At 64.6% G+C, this 14,555-nt stretch overlaps 15 non-coding genes across 15 annotated transcripts; all 15 read right to left on the bottom strand.

Annotated features, from left to right (window-relative positions):
- Window positions 1-304: 304 nt before the first annotated feature.
- On the bottom strand, window positions 305-423 carry LOC137675261 (5S ribosomal RNA). Its single transcript, XR_011049936.1, has one exon. It is a non-coding gene; the product is annotated as a 5S ribosomal RNA (ribosomal RNA).
- Window positions 424-1,120: 697 nt separating this feature from the next.
- LOC137675236 (5S ribosomal RNA) lies at window positions 1,121-1,239 on the bottom strand. Its single transcript, XR_011049914.1, has one exon. It is a non-coding gene; the product is annotated as a 5S ribosomal RNA (ribosomal RNA).
- A 975-nt stretch (window positions 1,240-2,214) lies between these two features.
- Window positions 2,215-2,333, bottom strand: LOC137675260 (5S ribosomal RNA). Its single transcript, XR_011049935.1, has one exon. It is a non-coding gene; the product is annotated as a 5S ribosomal RNA (ribosomal RNA).
- An 880-nt stretch (window positions 2,334-3,213) lies between these two features.
- On the bottom strand, window positions 3,214-3,332 carry LOC137675259 (5S ribosomal RNA). The gene has a single exon (XR_011049934.1). It is a non-coding gene; the product is annotated as a 5S ribosomal RNA (ribosomal RNA).
- Window positions 3,333-4,323: 991 nt separating this feature from the next.
- LOC137675240 (5S ribosomal RNA) lies at window positions 4,324-4,442 on the bottom strand. Its single transcript, XR_011049916.1, has one exon. It is a non-coding gene; the product is annotated as a 5S ribosomal RNA (ribosomal RNA).
- Window positions 4,443-5,506: 1,064 nt separating this feature from the next.
- On the bottom strand, window positions 5,507-5,625 carry LOC137675258 (5S ribosomal RNA). Its single transcript, XR_011049933.1, has one exon. It is a non-coding gene; the product is annotated as a 5S ribosomal RNA (ribosomal RNA).
- Window positions 5,626-6,320: 695 nt separating this feature from the next.
- Window positions 6,321-6,439, bottom strand: LOC137675268 (5S ribosomal RNA). Its single transcript, XR_011049943.1, has one exon. It is a non-coding gene; the product is annotated as a 5S ribosomal RNA (ribosomal RNA).
- A 685-nt stretch (window positions 6,440-7,124) lies between these two features.
- LOC137675257 (5S ribosomal RNA) lies at window positions 7,125-7,243 on the bottom strand. The gene has a single exon (XR_011049932.1). It is a non-coding gene; the product is annotated as a 5S ribosomal RNA (ribosomal RNA).
- Window positions 7,244-8,299: 1,056 nt separating this feature from the next.
- Window positions 8,300-8,418, bottom strand: LOC137675256 (5S ribosomal RNA). The gene has a single exon (XR_011049931.1). It is a non-coding gene; the product is annotated as a 5S ribosomal RNA (ribosomal RNA).
- A 1,242-nt stretch (window positions 8,419-9,660) lies between these two features.
- Window positions 9,661-9,779, bottom strand: LOC137675228 (5S ribosomal RNA). The gene has a single exon (XR_011049907.1). It is a non-coding gene; the product is annotated as a 5S ribosomal RNA (ribosomal RNA).
- A 704-nt stretch (window positions 9,780-10,483) lies between these two features.
- On the bottom strand, window positions 10,484-10,602 carry LOC137675265 (5S ribosomal RNA). The gene has a single exon (XR_011049940.1). It is a non-coding gene; the product is annotated as a 5S ribosomal RNA (ribosomal RNA).
- Window positions 10,603-11,830: 1,228 nt separating this feature from the next.
- Window positions 11,831-11,949, bottom strand: LOC137675255 (5S ribosomal RNA). The gene has a single exon (XR_011049930.1). It is a non-coding gene; the product is annotated as a 5S ribosomal RNA (ribosomal RNA).
- Window positions 11,950-12,631: 682 nt separating this feature from the next.
- On the bottom strand, window positions 12,632-12,750 carry LOC137675253 (5S ribosomal RNA). Its single transcript, XR_011049928.1, has one exon. It is a non-coding gene; the product is annotated as a 5S ribosomal RNA (ribosomal RNA).
- Window positions 12,751-13,259: 509 nt separating this feature from the next.
- On the bottom strand, window positions 13,260-13,378 carry LOC137675233 (5S ribosomal RNA). The gene has a single exon (XR_011049911.1). It is a non-coding gene; the product is annotated as a 5S ribosomal RNA (ribosomal RNA).
- Window positions 13,379-13,874: 496 nt separating this feature from the next.
- Window positions 13,875-13,993, bottom strand: LOC137675252 (5S ribosomal RNA). The gene has a single exon (XR_011049927.1). It is a non-coding gene; the product is annotated as a 5S ribosomal RNA (ribosomal RNA).
- Between the last annotated feature and the right edge of the window lie 562 nt (window positions 13,994-14,555).

The raw sequence follows: 14,555 nt of genomic DNA, 5'->3' as shown, positions 1-14,555 counted from the left end.
ACAACACAAGGGGGACGCACCAACGAGTTAACGCCCTCCCGACGGGTGGCAGGGGGTGCCACGCAACCCCACCACGCACCCACCCACCACAACCACCCAATGCTACACCCGCACGCAACACCCCAGCCACCTACCACCGCCCCCTAGTGACGTCCCCGTCTGCAACACCCCAACAACAAAACAGGGGATGACTCCAGCGCCACCCATACCTCCTATCACGCTCCCTACTGACCTGCCCCGCCGCAACACCCCACCCGCAACACCCCGACGACAAAAGGTGGGGCACCCCCTAGCCGGGGGCAAAAGCCTACAGCACCCGGTATTCCCAGGCGGTCTCCCATCCAAGTACTAACTGGGCCCGACCCTGCTTAGCTGCCGAGATCAGACGGGATCGGGCGTTCTCAGGGTGGTATGGCCGTAGGCACCCTCTACTGCCCCGACAGCCCTCTCGTGGACCCGCCACCACGCGCTACAGCCGTCCCGACGGGTGACAGGGGGCGTCAGGCAGTCCCAACACTCACCCACCCACCGCAACCACCCAGTGCAACACCCCTGCCTGGTACCACCGCCCCCTATAGACCTGCCCTACCGCAACACCCCTCCTGCAACACCCCTCCTGCAACACCTCAATAACAAAAGGGGGACGCACCAACGAGTTAAAGCCCTCACGACGGGTGACATGGGGGCGTCAAGGCAACCCCAACACTCACCCACCCACCGCAAACACCCAATGCAACACCCACACAGCACACCCCAGCCCCTACCTCCACCCCCTAGTGACCTGCCCCTCCGCAACAGCCCAGCACAACACCGCAACAACAAACGGTGGACGCGCGAACGCGTTAAAGCCCTCCCGACGGGTGGCAGGGGGGCGTCAAGGCAACCCCAACACTCACACACCCACCGCAACCCCCCAATGCTACACCCGCACGCAACACCCCAGCCACCTACCACCTCCCCCAGTGACGTCCCCGTCTGCAACACCCCAACAACAAAACAGGGACGTCCCACAGCGGCCCCGGCTCCTCCTACCACCGCCCCCTACTGCCCTGCCCCGCCGCAACACCCACCCGCAACAGCCCGACAACAAAATGGGGGCCGCCCCCTAGCCGGGGGCAAAAGCCTACAGCACCCGGTATTCCCAGGCAGTCTCCCATCCAAGTACTAACCGGGCCCGACCCTGCTTAGCTGCCGAGATCAGACGGGATCGGGCGTTCTCAGGGTGGTATGGCCGTAGGCACCCCCTGCTCCCCCGACAGCCCTTTCGTGGACCCGTCACCACGCGCTACAGCCGTCCCGATGGGTGACAGGGGGCGTCAGGCAGTCCCAACGCACACCCACCCACCACAACCACCCAATGCAACACCCCTGCCTGGTACCACCGCCCCCTATCGACCTGCCCCTCCGCAACACCCCACCCGCCACAACCCTCCCGCAACACCGCAACAACAAAAGGGGGACGCACCAACGAGTTAAAGCCCTCCCGACGGGTGGCAGGGGGCGCCACGCAACCCTAACACTCACCCACCCACCGCAACCACCCAATGCAACACCAGCACAGAACACCCCAGCCCCTACCTCCACCCCCTAGTGACCTGCCCCGCTGCAACAGCCCAGCACAACACCGCAACAACAAACGGTGGACGCGCGAACGCGTTACAGCCCTCCCAACGGGTGGCAGGGGGAGCCACGCAACCCCAACACTCACCCACCCACCACAAGCACCCAATGCAACACCCGCACGCAACACCCCAGCCACCTACCACCGCCCCCTAGTGACGTCCCCCTCCGCAACACCCCTCCGCAACACCGCAACAACAAAAGGGGGACGCACCAACGAGTTAAAGCCCTCCCGACGGGTGGCAGGGGGCGCCACGCAACCCCACCACGCACCCACCCACTGCAACCACCCAATGCTACACCCGCACGCAACACCCCAGCCACCTACCACCGCCCCCTAGTGACGTCCCCGTCTGCAACACCCCAACAACAAAACAGGGACGTCCCACAGCAGCCCCGGCTCCTCCTACCACCGCCCCCTACTGCCCTGCCCCGCCGCAACACCCAGCACGCAACACCCCAACAACAAAACAGGGGATGACTCCAGCGCCACCCATACCTCCTATCACGCCCCCTACTGACCTGCCCCTCTGAAACACCCCACCCGCAACACCCCGACAACAAAAGGGGGGCCGCCCCCTAGCCGGGGGCAAAAGCCTACAGCACCCGGTATTCCCAGGCGGTCTCCCATCCAAGTACTAACTGGGCCCGACCCTGCTTAGCTGCCGAGATCAGACGGGATCGGGCGTTCTCAGGGTGGTATGGCCGTAGGCACCTCCTGCTGCCCCGACAGCCCTCTCGTGGATCCGTCACCACACGCTACAGCCGTCCCGAAGGGTGACAGGGGGTGTCAGCCAGTCCGAACGCACACCCACCCACCGCAACCACCCAGTGCAACACCCACCGCAAAACCCCTGACCGGTACCACCGCCCCCTATCTACCTGCCTCTCCGCAACACCCCACTCGCAACACCGCAACAAGAAAAGGGGGACGCAACAACGAGTTAAAGCCCTCCCGACGGGTGGCAGGGGGCGCCACGCAACCCCGCCACGCACCCACCCACTGCAACCACCCAATGCAACACCCGCACAGAACACCCCGGGCCCCTAACACCGCCCTCTATTGACCTGCCCTGCCGCAACACCCCACCCGCAACACCCCGACAACAAAACGGCGGATGCTTGAATGCGTTACAGCCGTCCCGATGGGTTACAGGGGGCGTCAAGGCAACCCCAACACTCACCCACCCACCGCAACAACCCAATGCTACACCCGCACGGAACACCCCAGGCCCCTACCACAGCCCCATATTGACCTGCCCCGCTGCAACAGCCCAGCACAACACCACAACAACAAACGGTGGACGCGCGAACGCGTTAGAGCTCCCCCGACGGGTGGCAGGGGGCGCCACGCAACCCCAACACTCACCCACCCACCACAACCACTCAATGCTACACCCGCACGCAACACCCCAGCCACCTACCACCGCCCCCAGTGACGTCCCCGTCTGCAACACCCCAACAACAAAACAGGGGATGACTCCAGCGCCACCCATACCGCCTATCACGCCCCCTACTGACCTGCCCCTCTGAAACACCCCACCCGCAACACCCCGACAACAAAAGGTGGGGCACCCCCTAGCCGGGGGCAAAAGCCTACAGCACCCGGTATTCCCAGGCGGTCTCCCATCCAAGTACTAACTGGGCCCGACCCTGCTTAGCTGCCGAGATCAGACGGGATCGGGCGTTCTCAGGGTGGTATGGCCGTAGGCACCCCCTGCTGCCCCGACAGCCCTCTCGTGGACCCGCCACCACGCGCTACAGCCGTCCCGACGGGTGACAGGGGGCGCCACGCAACCCCACCACGCACCCACCCACCGCAACCACCCAATGCAACACCCCTGCCTGGTACCACCGCCCCCTATCGACCTGCCCCTCCGCAACACCCCTCCGCAACACCCCTCCTGCAACACCTCAATAACAAAAGGGGGACGCACCAACGAGTTAAAGCCCACACGACGGGTGACATGGGGGCGTCAAGGCAACCCCAACACTCACCCACCCACCGCAAACAACCAATGCAACACCCACACAGAACACACCAGCCCCTGCCTCCACCCCTTATTGACCTGCCCCGCTGCGACACCCCAGCACAACACCGCAACAACAAACGGTGGATGCGCGAACGCGTTACAGCCCTCCTGACGGGTGGCAGGGGGAGCCACGCAACCCCAACACTCACCCACCCACCACAAGCACCCAATGCAACACCCGCACGCAACACCCCAGCCACCTACCACCGCCCCCTAGTGACGTCCCCCTCCGCAACACCCCTCCGCAACACCCCTCCTGCAACACCGCAAGAAGAAAAAGGGGGACGCACGAATGAGTTCACGACCTCCTGACGGGTGTCAGGGGGCGCCACGCAACCCCACCACGCACCCACCCACTGCAACCACCCAATGCTACACCCGCACGCAACACCCCAGCCACCTACCACCGCCCCCTAGTGACGTCCCCGTCTGCAACACCCCAACAACAAAACAGGGACGTCCCACAGCAGCCACGGCTCCTCCTACCACCGCCCCCTACTGCCCTGCCCCGCCGCAACACCCAGCACGCAACACCCCAACAACAAAACAGGGGATGACTCCAGCGCCACCCATACCTCCTATCACGCCCCCTAATGACCTGCCCCTCTGAAACACCCCACCCGCAACACCCCGACAACAAAAGGTGGGGCACCCCCTAGCCGGGGGCAAAAGCCTACAGCACCCGGTATTCCCAGGCGGTCTCCCATCCAAGTACTAACCGGGCCCAACCCTGTTTAGCTGCCGAGACCAGACGGGATCGGGCGTTCTCAGGGTGGTATGGCCGTAGGCACCCCCTGCTGCCCCGACAGCCCTCTCGTGGACCCGCCACCACGCGCTACAGCCGTCCCGACGGGTGACAGGGGGCGTCAGGCAGTCCCAACGCACACCCACCCACCGCAACCACCCAATGCAACACCCACCGCAAAACCCCTGACCGGTACCACCGCCCCCTATCCACCTGCCCTGCCGCAACACCCCTCCGCAACACCCCTCCCGCAACACCGCAACAACAAAAGGGGGACGCACCAACGAGTTAAAGCCCTCGCAAAGGGTGTCAGGGGGGGCCACGCAACCCCACCACGCACCCACCCACCGCAACCACCCAATGCAACACCCACCGCAAAACCCCTGACCGGTACCACCGCCCCCTACTGCCCTGCCCTGCCGCAACACCCCACCCGCAACACCCTGACAACAAAACGGCGGATGCTCCAATGCGTTACAGCCGTCCCAAAGAGAGTCAGGGGGAGCCAGGAAACGCCAAAACGCACCCACCCACTGCAACCACCTACATCAACACCCACCACAACACCCCTGCTTCGTGCCAATGCCCCCTATTGACCTGCCTCGCCACAACACCCCAACAACAAAACGAGGGATGCCCGAATGCGTTACAGCCGTCCCGATGGGTTACAGGGGGCGTCAAGGCAACCCCAACACTCACCCACCCACCGCAACCACCCAATGCAACACCCGCACGGAACACCCCAGGCCCCTACCACCGCCCCCTATCGACCTGCCCCTCCACAACACCCCTCCCGCAACACTGCAACAACAAAAGGGGGACGCACCAACGAGTTAAAGCCCTCGCAAAGGGTGTCGGGGGGGCCACGCAACCCCACCACGCACCCACCCACCGCAACCACCCAATGCAACACCCGCACGCAACACCCCAGCCACCTACCACCGCCCCCAGTGACGTCCCCGTCTGCAACACCCCAACAACAAAACAGGGGATGACTCCAGCGCCACCCATACCTCCTATCATGCCCCCTACTGCCCTGCCCCGCCGCAACACCCCACACGCAACACCCCGACAACAAAATGGGGGCCGCCCCCTAGCCGGGGGCAAAAGCCTACAGCACCCGGTATTCCCAGGCGGTCTCCCATCCAAGTACTAACTGGGCCCGACCCTGCTTAGCTGCCGAGATCAGACGGGATCGGGCGTTCTCAGGGTGGTATGGCCGTAGGCACCCCCTGCTGCCCCGACAGCCCTCTCGTGGACCCGCCACCACGCGCTACAGCCGTCCCGACGGGTGACAGGGGGCGTCAGGCAGTCCCAAACACTCACCCACCCACCGCAACCACCCAATGCTACACCCCTGCCTGGTACCACCGCCCCCTATCGACCTGCCCCTCTGCAACACCCCTCCGCAACACCCCTCCTGCAACACCGCAACAACAAAAGGGGGACGCACCAACGAGTTAAAGCCCTCGCAAAGGGTGTCAGGGGGCGCCACGCAACCCCACCACGCACCCACTCCCCGCAACCACCCAATGCAACACCCACACAGAACACCCCAGCCACCTACCACCGCCCCCTAGTGACCTGCCCCTCCGCAACACCCCTCCCGCAACACCGCAACAACAAAAGGGGGACGCACCAACGAGTTAAAGCCCTGGCAAAGGGTGTCAGGGGGCGCCACGCAAACCCACCACGCACCCACCCACCGCAACCACCCAATGCTACACCCGCACGCAACACCCCAGCCACCTACCACCGCCCCCTAGTGACGTCCCCGTCTGCAAAACCCCAACAACAAAACAGGAGATGACTCCAGCGCCAACCATACACCTATCACGCCCCCTACTGACCTGCCTCGCCGCAACACCCCACCCGCAACACCCCGACAACAAAATGGGGGCCGCCCCCTAGCCGGGGGCAAAAGCCTACAGCACCCGGTATTCCCAGGCAGTCTCCCATCCAAGTACTAACTGGGCCCGACCCTGCTTAGCTGCCGAGATCAGACGGGATCGGGCGTTCTCAGGGTGGTATGGCCGTAGGCACCCCCTGCTGCCCCGACAGCCCTCTCGTGGACCCGCCACCACGCGCTACAGCCGTCCCGACGGGTGACAGGGGGCGTCAGGCAGTCCCAACTCACACCCACCCACCGCAACCGCCCAATGCAACACCCCTGCCCTGGTACCACCGCCCCCTATCGACCTGCCCCTCCGCAACACCCTTCCTGCAACACCTCAATAACAAAAGGGGGACGCACCAACGAGTTAAAGCCCTCACGACGGGTGACATGGGGGCGTCAAGGCAACCCCAACACTCACCCACGCACCGCAACCACCCAATGCAACACCCCTGCCTGGTACCACCGCCCCCTATCGACCTGCCCCTCCGCAACACCCCTCCGCAACAACCCTCCCGCAACACCGCAACAACAAAAGGGGGACGCACCATCGAGTTAACGCCCTCCCGACGGGTGTCAGGGGGCGCCACGCAACCCCACCACGCACCCACCCACCGCAACCACCCAATGCTACACACGCACGCAACACCCCAGCCACCTACCACCGCCCCCAGTGACGTCCCCGTCTGCAACACCCCAACAACAAAACAGGGACGTCCCACAGCGGCCCCGGCTCCTCCTACCACCACCCCCTACTGCCCTGCCCCGCCGCAACACCCCACCCGCAACACCCCGACAACAAAAGGTGGGGCACCCCCTAGCCGGGGGCAAAAGCCTACAGCACCCGGTATTCCCAGGCGGTCTCCCATCCAAGTACTAACTGGGCCCGACCCTGCTTAGCTGCCGAGATCAGACGGGATCGGGCGTTCTCAGGGTGGTATGGCCGTAGGCACTCCCTGCTGCCCCGACAGCCCTCTCGTGGACCCGCCACCACGCGCTACAGCCGTCCCGACGGGTGACAGGGGGCGTCAGCCAGTCCCAACGCACACCCACCCACCGCAACCGCCCAATGCAACACCCCTGCCTCGTACCACCGCCCCCTATCGACCTGCCCCTCCGCAACACCCCACCCGCCACAACCCTCCCGCAACACCGCAACAACAAAAGGGGGACGCACCAACGAGTTAAAGCCCTCTCGTCGGGTGGCACGGGGCGTCAAGGCAACCCCAACACTCACCCACGCACCGCAACGACCCAATGCTACACCCGCACAGAACACCCCAGCCCCTACCACTGCCCCATATTGACCTGCCCCGCTGCAACACCCCAGCACAACACCGCAACAACAAACGGTGGATGCGCGAACGCGTTACAGCCCTCCCGACGGGTGGCAGGGGGAGCCACGCAACCCCAACACTCACCCAACCACCACAACGACCCAATGCTACACCCCTGCCTGGTACCACCGCCCCCTATCGACCTGCCTCTCCGCAACACCCCACCCGCAACACCGCAACAAGAAAAGGGGGACGCACCAACGAGTTAAAGCCCTCCCGACGGGTGGCAGGGGGCGTCAAGGCAACCCCAACACTCACCTACCCACCGCAACCACCCAATGCAACACCCACACAGAACACCCCGGGCCCCTACCACCGCCCTCTGTTGACCTGCCCCGCCACAACACCCCACCCGCAACACCGCAAGAAGAAAAAGGTGGACGCACGAACGAGTTCACGACCTCCCGATGGGTTACAGGGGGCGCCACGCAACCCCACCACGCAGCCAACCACCGCAACCACCCAATGCTACACCCGCACGCAACACCCCGGCCACCTACCACCGCCCCCTAGTGACGTCCCCGTCTGCAACACCCCAACAACAAAACAGGGGATGACTCCAGCGCCACCCATACCTCCTATCACGCCCCCTACTGACCTGCCCCTCTGAAACACCCCACCCGCAACACCCCGACAACAAAAGGTGGGGCACCCCCTAGCCGGGGGCAAAAGCCTACAGCACCCGGTATTCCCAGGCGGTCTCCCATCCAAGTACTAACTGGGCCCGACCCTGCTTAGCTGCCGAGATCAGACGGGATCGGGCGTTCTCAGGGTGGTATGGCCGTAGGCACCCCCTGCTGCCCCGACAGCCCTCTCGTGGACCCCGCCACCACGCGCTACAGGCGTCCCGACGGGTGACAGGGGACGTCAGCCAGTCCCAACGCACACCCACCCACCGCAACCACCCAGTGCAACACCCACCGCAAAACCTCTGACCGGTACCACCGCCCCCTACTGCCCTGCCCTGCCGCAACACCCCACCCGCAACACCCCGACAACAAAACGAGGGATGCCCGAATGCGTTACAGCCGTCCCGACGGTTGACAGGGGGCGTCAAGGCAACCCCAACACTCACCCACCCACCGCAACCACCCAATGCAACACCCCTGCCTGGTACCACCGCCCCCTATCGACCTGCCCCTCCGCAACACCCCTCCGCAACACCCCTCCTGCAACACCTCAACAACAAAAGGGGGACGCCCCAACGAGTTAAAGCCCTCGCAAAGGGTGTCAGGGGGCGCCACGCAACCCCACCACGCACCCACTCACCGCAACCACCCAGTGCAACACCCACCGCAAAACCTCTGACCGGTACCACCGCCCCCTATCGACCTGCCCTGCCACAACACCCCACCCGCAACACCCCGACAACAAAACGGCGGATGCTCCAATGCGTTACAGCCGTCCCGAAGAGAGTCAGGGGGAGCCAGGAAACGCCAAAACGCACCCACCCACTGCAACCACCTACATCAACACCCACCACAACACCCCTGCTTCGTGCCAATACCCGCTATTGACCTGCCTCGCCACAACACCCCAACAACAAAACGAGGGATGCCCGAATGCGTTACAGCCGTCCCGATGGGTTACAGGGGGCGTCAAGGCAACCCCAACACTCACCCACCCACCGCAACCACCCAATGCAACACCCGCACGCCACACCCCAGCCACCTACCACCGCCCCCTATCGACCTGCCCCTCCGCAACACCCCTCCGCAACACCGCAACAACAAAAGGGGGACGCCCCAACGAGTTAAAGCCCTCGCAAAGGGTGTCAGGGGGGGCCACGCAACCCCACCACGCACCCACCCACCGCAACCACCCAATGCTACACCTGCACGCCACACCCCAGCCACCTACCACCGCCCCCCTAGTGACGTCCCCGTCTGCAAAACCCCAACAACAAAACAGGGGATGACTCCAGCGCCACCCATACCTCCTATCACGCCCCCTACTGACCTGCCCCTCTGAAACACCCCACACGCAACACCCCGACAACAAAAGGTGCGCCGCCCCCTAGCCGGGGGCAAAAGCCTACAGCACCCGGTATTCCCAGGCGGTCTCCCATCCAAGTACTAACCAGGCCCGACCCTGCTTAGCTGCCGAGATCAGATGGGATCGGGCGTTCTCAGGGTGGTATGGCCGTAGGCACCCCCTGCTGCCCTGACAGCCCTCTCGTGGACCCGCCACCACGCGCTACAGCCGTCCCGATGGGTGACAGGGGGCGCCACGCAACCCCACCACGCACCCACCCACCGCAACCACCCAATGCAACACCCCTGCCTGGTACCACCGCCCCCTATCGACCTGCCCCTCCGCAACACCCCTCCGCAACACCCCTCCGCAACACCCCTCCTGCAACACCTCAATAACAAAAGGGGGACGCACCAACGAGTTAAAGCCCACACGACGGGTGACATGGGGGCGTCAAGGCAACCCCAACACTCACCCACCCACCGCAAACACCCAATGCAACACCCACACAGAACACCCCAGCCCCTACCTCCACCCCCTATTGACCTGCCCCGCTGCAACACCCCAGCACAACACCGCAACAACAAACGGTGGACGCGCGAACGCGTTACAGCCCTCCCGACGGGTGGCAGGGGGAGCCACGCAACCCCAACACTCACCCACCGCAACCACCCAATGCTACACCCGCACGCAACACCCCAGACCCCTACCACCGCCCCCTAGTGACGTCCCCGTCTGCAACACCCCAACAACAAAACAGGGGATGACTCCAGCGCCACCCATACCTCCTATCACACTCCCTACTTTCCTGCCCCGCCGCAACACCCCACCCGCAACACCCCGACAACAAAAGGTGGGGCACCCTCTAGCCGGGGGCAAAAGCCTACAGCACCCGGTATTCCCAGGCGGTCTCCCATCCAAGTACTAACCAGGCCCGACCCTGCTTAGCTGCCGAGATCAGACGGGATCGGGCGTTCTCAGGGTGGTATGGCCGTAGGCACCCTCTACTGCCCCGACAGCCCTCTCGTGGACCCGCCACCACGCGCTACAGCCGTCCCGACGGGTGACAGGGGGCGTCAGCCAGTCCCAACGCACACCCACCCACCGCAACCACCCAGTGCAACACCCACCGCAAAACCTCTGACCGGTACCACCGCCCCCTATCCACCTGCCCTGCCACAACACCCCACCCGCAACACCCCGACAACAAAACGGCGGATGCTCCAATGCGTTACAGCCGTCCCGGAGAGAGTCAGGGGGAGCCAGGAAACGCCAAAACGCACCCACCCACTGCAACCACCTACATCAACACCCACCACAACACCCCTGCTTCGTGCCAATGCCCCCTATTGACCTGCCTCGCCACAACACCCCAACAACAAAACGAGGGATGCCCGAATGCGTTACAGCCGTCCCGATGGGTTACAGGGGGCGTCAAGGCAACCCCAACACTCACCCACCCACCGCAACCGCCCAATGCAACACCCGCACGGAACGCCCCAGGCCCCTACCACCGCCCCCTATCGACCTGCCCCGCTGCAACACCCCAGCACAACACCGTGACAACAAACGGTGGACGCGCGAACGCGTTACAGCCCTCCCAACGGGTGGCAGGGGGAGCCACGCAATCCCAACACTCACCCACCCACCACAACCACCCAATGCTACACCCCTGCCGGGTACCACCGCCCCCTATCGACCTGCCTCTCCGCAACACCCCACCCGCAACACCGCAACAAGAAAAGGGGGACGCACCAACGAGTTAAAGCCCTCCCGACGGGTGGCAGGGGGCGTCAAGGCAACCCCAACACTCACCTACCCACCGCAACCACCCAATGCAACACCCACACAGAACACCCCGGGCCCCTACCACCGCCCTCTGTTGACCTGCCCCGCCACAACACCCCACCCGCAACACCGCAACAAGAAAAAGGGGGACGCACGAACGAGTTCACGACCTCCCGATGGGTTACAGGGGGCGCCACGCAACCCCACCACGCAGCCAACCACCGCAACCACCCAATGCTACACCCGCACGCCACACCCCGGCCACCTACCACCGCCCCCTAGTGACGTCCCCGTCTGCAACACCCCAACAACAAAACAGGCGATGACTCCAGCGCCACCCATACCTCCTATCACGCCCCCTACTGACCTGCCCCTCTGAAACACCCCACACGCAACACCCCGACAACAAAATGGGGGCTGCCCCCTAGCCGGGGGCAAAAGCCTACAGCACCCGGTATTCCCAGGCGGTCTCCCATCCAAGTACTAACTGGGCCCGACCCTGCTTAGCTGCCGAGATCAGACGGGATCGGGCGTTCTCAGGGTGGTATGGCCGTAGGCACCCCCTGCTGCCCCGACAGCCCTCTCGTGGACCCGCCACCACGCGCTACAGCCGTCCCGACGGGTGACAGGGGGTGTCAGCCAGTCCCAACGCACACCCACCCACCGCAACCACCCAATGCAACACCCACCGCAAAACCCCTGACCGGTACCACCGCCCCCTACTGCCCTGCCCTGCCGCAACACCCCACCCGCAACACCCCGACAACAAAACGGCGGATGCTCCAATGCGTTACAGCCGTCCCGAAGAGAGTCAGGGGGAGCCAGGAAACGCCAAAACGCACCCACCCACTGCAACCACCTACATCAACACCCACCACAACACCCCTGCTTCGTGCCAATACCCCCTATTGACCTGCCTCGCCACAACACCCCAACAACAAAACGAGGGATGCCCGAATGCGTTACAGCCGTCCCGATGGGTTACAGGGGGCGTCAAGGCAACCCCAACACTCACCCACCCACCGCAACCACCCAATGCAACACCCGCACGCCACACCCCAGCCACCTACCACCGCCCCCTAGTGACGTCCCCGTCTGCAACACCCCAACAACAAAACAGGCGATGACTCCAGCGCCACCCATACCTCCTATCACGCCCCCTAATGACCTGCCCCGCCGCAACCCCCCACCCGCAACACCCCGACAACAAAATGGGGGCCGCCCCCTAGCCGGGGGCAAAAGCCTACAGCACCCGGTATTCCCAGGCGGTCTCCCATCCAAGTACTAACTGGGCCCGACCCTGCTTAGCTGCCGAGATCAGACGGGATCGGGCGTTCTCAGGGTGGTATGGCCGTAGGCACCCCCTGTTGCCCCGACAGCCCTCTCGTGGACCCGCCACCACGCGCTACAGGCGTCCCGACGGGTGACAGGGGGCGTCAGCCAGTCCCAACGCACACCCACCCACCGCAACCACCCAATGCAACACCCCTGCCACCTACCACCGCCCCCTATCGACCTGCCCCTCCGCAACACCCCTCCGCAACACCCCTCCTGCAACACCGCAACAACAAAAGGGGGACGCACCAACGAGTTAACGCCCTCCCGACGGGTGTCAGGGGGCGCCACGCAACCCCACCACGCACCCACCCACCGCAACCACCCAATGCTACACCCGCACGCCACACCCCAGCCACCTACCACCGCCCCCTAGTGACGTCCCCGTCTGCAACACCCCAACAACAAAACAGGCGATGACTCCAGCGCCACCCATACCGCCTATCACGCTCCCTACTGCCCTGCCCCGCCGCAACACCCCACCCGCAACACCCCGACAACAAAAGGTGGGGCACCCCCTAGCCGGGGGCAAAAGCCTACAGCACCCGGTATTCCCAGGCGGTCTCCCATCCAAGTACTAACCGGGCCCGACCCTACTTAGCTACCGAGATCAGACGGGATCGGGCGTTCTCAGGGTGGTATGGCCGTAGGCACCCCCTGCTGCCCCGACAGCCCTCTCCTGGACCCGCCACCACGCGCTACAGCCGTCCCGACGGGTGACAGGGGGCGTCAGCCAGTCCCAACGCACACCCACCCACCGCAACCACCCAATGCAACACCCCTGCCTGGTACCACCGCCCCCTATCGACCTGCCCCTCCGCAACAGCCCTCCTGCAACACCGCAACAACACAAGGGGGACGCACCAACGAGTTAACGCCCTCCCGACGGGTGGCAGGGGGTGCCACGCAACCCCACCACGCACCCACCCACCACAACCACCCAATGCTACACCCGCACGCAACACCCCAGCCACCTACCACCGCCCCCTAGTGACGTCCCCGTCTGCAACACCCCAACAACAAAACAGGGGATGACTCCAGCGCCACCCATACCTCCTATCACGCTCCCTACTGACCTGCCCCGCCGCAACACCCCACCCGCAACACCCCGACGACAAAAGGTGGGGCACCCCCTAGCCGGGGGCAAAAGCCTACAGCACCCGGTATTCCCAGGCGGTCTCCCATCCAAGTACTAACTGGGCCCGACCCTGCTTAGCTGCCGAGATCAGACGGGATCGGGCGTTCTCAGGGTGGTATGGCCGTAGGCACCCTCTACTGCCCCGACAGCCCTCTCGTGGACCCGCCACCACGCGCTACAGCCGTCCCGACGGGGTGACAGGGGGCGTCAGGCAGTCCCAACACTCACCCACCCACCGCAACCACCCAGTGCAACACCCCTGCCTGGTACCACCGCCCCCTATAGACCTGCCCTACCGCAACACCCCTCCTGCAACACCCCTCCTGCAACACCTCAATAACAAAAGGGGGACGCACCAACGAGTTAAAGCCCTCACGACGGGTGACATGGGGGCGTCAAGGCAACCCCAACACTCACCCACCCACCGCAAACACCCAATGCAACACCCACACAGCACACCCCAGCCCCTACCTCCACCCCCTAGTGACCTGCCCCTCCGCAACAGCCCAGCACAACACCGCAACAACAAACGGTGGACGCGCGAACGCGTTAAAGCCCTCCCGACGGGTGGCAGGGGGGCGTCAAGGCAACCCCAACACTCACACACCCACCGCAACCCCCCAATGCTACACCCGCACGCAACACCCCAGCCACCTACCACCTCCCCCAGTGACGTCCCCGTCTGCAACAC

This window comes from Nyctibius grandis, chromosome 32 (genome assembly GCF_013368605.1).
Source record: "Nyctibius grandis isolate bNycGra1 chromosome 32, bNycGra1.pri, whole genome shotgun sequence".
In the NCBI taxonomy this organism is placed as follows: Eukaryota; Metazoa; Chordata; class Aves; order Nyctibiiformes; family Nyctibiidae; genus Nyctibius; species Nyctibius grandis.
The sequence above is the reverse complement of the archived record's forward strand: the minus strand, read 5'-3'. Positions and strand labels throughout refer to the sequence as shown.